This window comes from Palaemon carinicauda, chromosome 18 (assembly GCF_036898095.1).
Source record: "Palaemon carinicauda isolate YSFRI2023 chromosome 18, ASM3689809v2, whole genome shotgun sequence".
Taxonomy (NCBI): domain Eukaryota; kingdom Metazoa; phylum Arthropoda; class Malacostraca; order Decapoda; family Palaemonidae; genus Palaemon; species Palaemon carinicauda.
Window position 1 is genome coordinate 36555399 of NC_090742.1, and position 6095 is coordinate 36561493.

Sequence of the window (6095 nt, forward strand, 5' to 3'; positions counted from 1 at the left end):
CGAACCTTCTTTGTCAGCTTGAATAGTAAGACCTGTCCAATTATCCGTAATAGGCAAGGCAGCAATGATAGCAGTTGTAGATATGGCGTATTCCCCATTGTGTGGGGTGAGCTTGGAATTATCGTACCCCCCAGACCGACAACATCCTGGTCCAGACAGATCGGGCCTGCCCTTTAGGAAATAATACCGTTACCTTCGGTACCTTGTCTAACCTAACCAAGTCATGCTCTTTCAAGCGAACGACTCCGTTGAATGGGTATTCTAGTCCCTGAGAGTAAATTCTAGGTCCTCCAGAGGGGGGCCGTCTATGCCATCCAGGTTATAGTACCATCCATATATGAGACATGTAAGGCAAATTTCTATGTGTTGTTTTTATCGAAGGAGGTTACTTCGATACGCCTGGGGCTGTAGGGGGAGTCATCCGAGTTCCTGAACGGATCCGACTCACCACCATATCTTCGAGCTCCGTCATAGCCCCCTAGAATGTGTTGTATCTGCTCTTTAACCCTACCCCTGGCTTTTAGCAGTCACGGTTTTATGCAAGGTAATATGAACATCAGGATCCTTTGAGGGTCCTAGGTCGGTGACGCAGGTAATTGCAAAGCTGAAGGCTCAAAACTCATCACCACCTACCTGCCCATCCATGGGGTCGATGTCCAACCCTAGAGAGGACACTCCGAGGAGATAGGGTCCTCTAGATGGAGCATTCCTTCCAAACCTTGATACCCAAGGGCGGGGAGCCGCTCTTGCAGGCCGGAGAGATTCACCACCGTCCTGAAAGAAGTGAGGGGATTAGTGATGAAGGAGAAGACCGTTCTCCTCAATAAGCAATGCATACATAAATCCGGATCAAATTAAATCATCGCCAAAGTATACCAAAAAGAAACATTAGAACCAACTTACCTCATGGGTCAGGAGTAGGGAGGACAGCTCGTAGCAGATCGTGCATGACTCTGGGAACCATACCATGTAGGCGGACCTTCTGTAATAGAAAGGAGACATAAGTCTGGATGTTCCTTGAAACTCTGGTTAGTGATCCTATTCACAGGCTGGGATCAACCAAATCAGTATAACTAAAAATAATGGCTATATTTATGCATACAGTGGAACCTCTACACACGAACGTATCTACATCCGAATTTTCCAACATCCGAAGTAAAATTCGAGCAAATTTTTGACTCTAAACCCGAATTTTATTTCGACACACGAAGTAAACATTACGCCATTGAGCGTCGAGTGCTCAGTTCTCTATTCTTGTGTGTATCGTGTGGTTGTCCTCTGTTTGGTCTGTTATTAACAGTGCTTATTTTCTTCCTTTTCTCACATTTCTTTTTTGATTTTACCTATAATCATGGTGCCTAAGAAGCTAAGTTTCAGTACAGGAAGAAGGCAATTCTTTCATTAGAATTGAAGCAAGAAATTATAGAAAAACATGAGAGCAGTGTGCATGTGAGTGATACTGTATGGCTAAACAATATGGCCGGAATAGGCCTATGATCTCGAGGATCATCTAGCTGAAGGCAGCCATTGAAGCAAATAACCATCGAAGGGGATCACTGTTATTACAAGACATCTTAGCAATACCCTGGAAGAGATAGAACGCCTTTTGTTGATAGGGATAAAGGACAAAGAGATTGTTGGCAACGATCATTTGTGAGAAGGGCCAGCGTGATGAACAGAAGGAAAGAAAAAAGTGAAGCAAAGAAAACCTTGATAGCATTAACAAGCTCTTTTAAATAAGACTTCTCTCTTTTTCTGTTTCTCTCTAAACATAGCATTAACATGTTCTTTAAATAAAATCTCTCTCTCTCTCGTTCTTCTTCGCTGTTATAGTGTTATATACGTCTATTATTTTTTTTCCGAGAGAGAGAGAGAGAGAGAGAGAGAGAGAGAGAGAGAGAGAGAGAGAGAGAGAGAGAGAGAGATATATATATATATACAGTAGGGTCCCGAATTAAGCGTGTTCGAATTACACGATTCCCCTTTTCCACGATCGCTATTTTTCAAAAATAAATTTTCTGTATCCACGAGGCTGTTCAAAGTTCGCGAGTCAAGCACTACAAAATGTATCAAATCTATTGTCTTTTTAAGTATATTGGTAGCCCTAAATACGGTGATTTATAATAAATGTTACAAAACAATATTAACATTACATTTCATTAACATAATTTCATAATGAATAGCCTATTTAAGGATAAAATTCCACATCAACAATGAAATCAACTGTTAACTGTGCGAGTCCAGTTGACAAAATGTAAACAGAAATGTGGTTACGTTCTCGGCAATCTTTATCTTTCTCCAACCTTACGATAATTGTAATGGTAGTGTTAATGATGGTATATTAAAGCATTATTTTTGTTTAGTACAGTATATTTACAAGCCTTATTTTTCCCTCTGGGCGTTCAAGGTTTTCACGAGTAGACTGGGTTCGTTTATCGGCAGTGAATAGCCTAAACTTCGGTAACGAGTCGTCAATATTTTGTCATATTTTAAACAGTAGGCTATACATTTGATTTGCAAACATTGGTTTTGTAGAGTAGACGGTAAAATAAAATCTAGAGAGAGAGAGAGAGAGAGAGAGAGAGAGAGAGAGAGAGAGAGAGAGAGAGAGAGAGAGATTTGATGGCAGAAATCTCTCTCTCTCTCTCTCTCTCTCTCTAGATTTTATTTTACCGTCTACTCTACAAAACCAATGTTTGCAAATCAAATGTATACTGTTTAAAATATGACAAAATATTGACGACTCGTTACCGAAGTTTAGGCTATTCACTGCCGATAAACGATGACAAACCCTTTAATGCAAACTAACTGTATCCTTTGATATTCCTCTATATTTATCACGAATTCCTTCTATACCTCCTCAGACACTCTTATTTCAAATATCTAAATTATTCTTATCACAACTAACACCATCTAGTCATTTTCATTCCATTATATCTATTATTCCTCTGGATCTTATTCCCTTTCCTTATTCTGTTTATTCGAAGGGATTCGTTTTTCCCTTTACCGTCTTTCAGAATCTATTTTTAGCCACTGGCAACCAAATCCCCCCTTCCCCCGTCTCCCCTGCGAGTCCACCCAGCCTATCTCATCACTCCCCCCCACCTTCATCCTCCCCTGTTCTAGGTCTGTAACCTTCTGCGTCATAATATCTCTCTCTCTCTCTCTCTCTCTCTCTCTCTCTCTCTCTCTCTCTCTCTCTCTCTCTCTCTCTCTCTCGTTATACAACACTTACAAATAGATGAAGAAACCAAAATCGGTTTTCTTGAAGTGTCAATTAAATACAAAACGAAAAAATTATACCGTGTATACATCCATTTCAATCATAGCTTAAAATACGGTAACCGATTTCGTCCGCAAACCACTATTTTTTAGGAAACACCATTCTATTCCAGAAAATTTTTACTCTTTAAATGTCAATTGCGCTATAATAAAACATGTACTTATGTTGTTAAATTTCGGGTGTGTTTTAAAAATCGAGTATTGCTAACTTATTTTTGTTTTACTTTTGGCTGTGATCACATCAGCTGATGTCTAGCTTCCGCGCGAATACAATAACAAAGAATTGTTTACACCATTTCTTAACTTATTCAAACCATCTATACAGTTAATATTACATAAACACCAATGTGTTATAACCTATCATATTTATTGTTTAGTACTTTAAAACCATCTCTCTCTCTCTCTCTCTCTCTCTCTCTCTCTCTCTCTCTCTCTCTCTCTCTCTCTCTCTCTCTCTCTCTCTCTCTCATCGAACGTTATAGCGGTAACCTAATTGTTCGATGACTTTAAAAATAGGCCTAGTACTTTCTTCTTTACCTTTTTTGCATATGGATCCATAATTGAGGTGGGTACAAGTTGACTTATAACTGAAGTTAGGAAAAGTATTTTGGATATGGAAAGGACAATTATCTTTCGTAACAGTTTAGAATTATCGTAAGTTATCACTCTGTCATTAGCGGCAGTTTGCTATTGTGGATTAAACGCATAAGGAAAAAAAAATTTCCAGCTTTGCTACGAATTTAGGAATTTATATGGATACGGTAAGTAAAATATTTGTAATAACATAATGTTTACTAAATGTTTGTAATATCATTAGTTATGACTTAGATCATGTGTGTTTAATGCATTCGTTTGTTTATTATGATCGAAGATGGAGCGTAAACAAATGGAAGGTTTCCGTTTCAGGCGGCATCATAAAGAAAAACATTTCATAAATGGCATTCATTTCATTTATTTGAAAGTTCTAATAAAAAATAATTAGAACATTGGTAATAACAAATTCAACATATAATCTATACTTGGTAAAATTGCTGTCAATTCAAAAACACAGATGTATAAATGCGTCTGTTTCTTCGTGATCAGAGTTAAACGTAAACAAAACATTGGTTGTCGTTTTCTATTCTGCTTTTTAGCGTGTTTAGGAAACGCATGATATAAAATCGCCTTTATTTTGATAATTCTGGATTTTCAATCATACAACAAGCTAGTCTATAGAGTGATGGTTTTGCTATTCACCAGTTGTATTATACAATAGATATGACAAACATTAAAATTTGTCTGTATTTTGGGTTGTGTTGTAACGGGAAATATATGGTGTTTACACCTATCCTGGTTATAATTTTAACCATTTTTCAAGTTATTAGAACTTTAAAGTATATTAAATGTTTTATTTATTTACAAAAACAATTTGATATTATAAAGAAATACAGTATAGTACAAAGAAAGTATTGGAAATGGGTAGTAAACACATTTGAATAGGCAAATTGCTGGTTGCCATGGCCACAATGGAATTATTTCTGTTAGTTGTGTGTTTCGAAATTCGCGATTTTCCATTTACACGAGGTCATTAATCGACCAAATTCTCGCATAATTCGGGACCCTACTGTATATATATATATATATATATATATATATATATTAAACAAAAATGTGTTTAGAGTACATATGATTTTTAACAGCGTCAACGAGTTGAAAAACAATTAAATGTAACTAAGAAAGTAATAACAGCTAATCTGAATTCCTTTATTAACTAAAACAAATATTGATAAAAACACACTCGTGTGCGTATGCACAAACACACACACAGGTGCAAAAATTGCTACGCAGTAAGAGAGACGGTCGGGGAGGAGGTAGAGATGGTGACTGCGATAACATACCGTAACTCGTCACTGAAAGTGATGAAAATAAAAAATCAAAAGAAAAAAAATGTAAAAAATATGAAATATATAAATAAAAAAAAAAAATAAGCTAAGTTAGATTAAAATTTCCGTAGTGTAAATTACGGTATGTTATCGCAGTCACCATCTCTACCTCCTCGCCGATCGTGTCTCCTCGTGCGTGTGTGTGTGTTTGCGCATACGCACACGAGTGTGTTTGTATCAATATTTGTTTTAGTTAATAAAGGAATTCAGATTCGCAGATATTGTTTTTTTAGGTACATTTAACTGTCTTTCAACTCGTTAACGCTGTTAAAAATCATATGTACACAACACATTTTTGTTTAATTTCTCTCTCTCTCTCTCTCAGAAAAAATTAATAGACGTCTCTAACACTAACAGTGAAGAAGAACAAGAGAGAGAGAGAGAGAGAGAGAGTAGTTATTTAAAGAACATGTTAACATCATGTCTACCTTCTCGCCGATCGTCCGTCTCCTCCTGGTGTAGCAAATCCTACACCTGCGTTGGCCTGTCTCTAAGGTAAAGTGGCGATAAAACACGTTTTTTATTTATTATTTCTTTATAATTATCTTTTTTACATGCTTCTTTCATATTATGCAGTTATGTTAGTGTTATGTGTAATTATGTGTAGCCATTTATTAAGGATTTATTATGGGTTTTTAGGCTGAGGAACGAATTAAATGAATTACCATGTATTCTTATGGGAAATTTCGTTTTTACATCCGATCATTTTCTACATCCGAAGTTGGTTGTGAAACGAATTAAATTCGTATGTAGAGGTACCACTGTATATTTAATTATAAATATGTAGTATAAACTAAAAATAATGGCTATATTTATGCATATATTTAATTATAAATTTGTAGAAATATGGATAAATATCCATACATCGTGTTCAAATAGAAATACATTTCT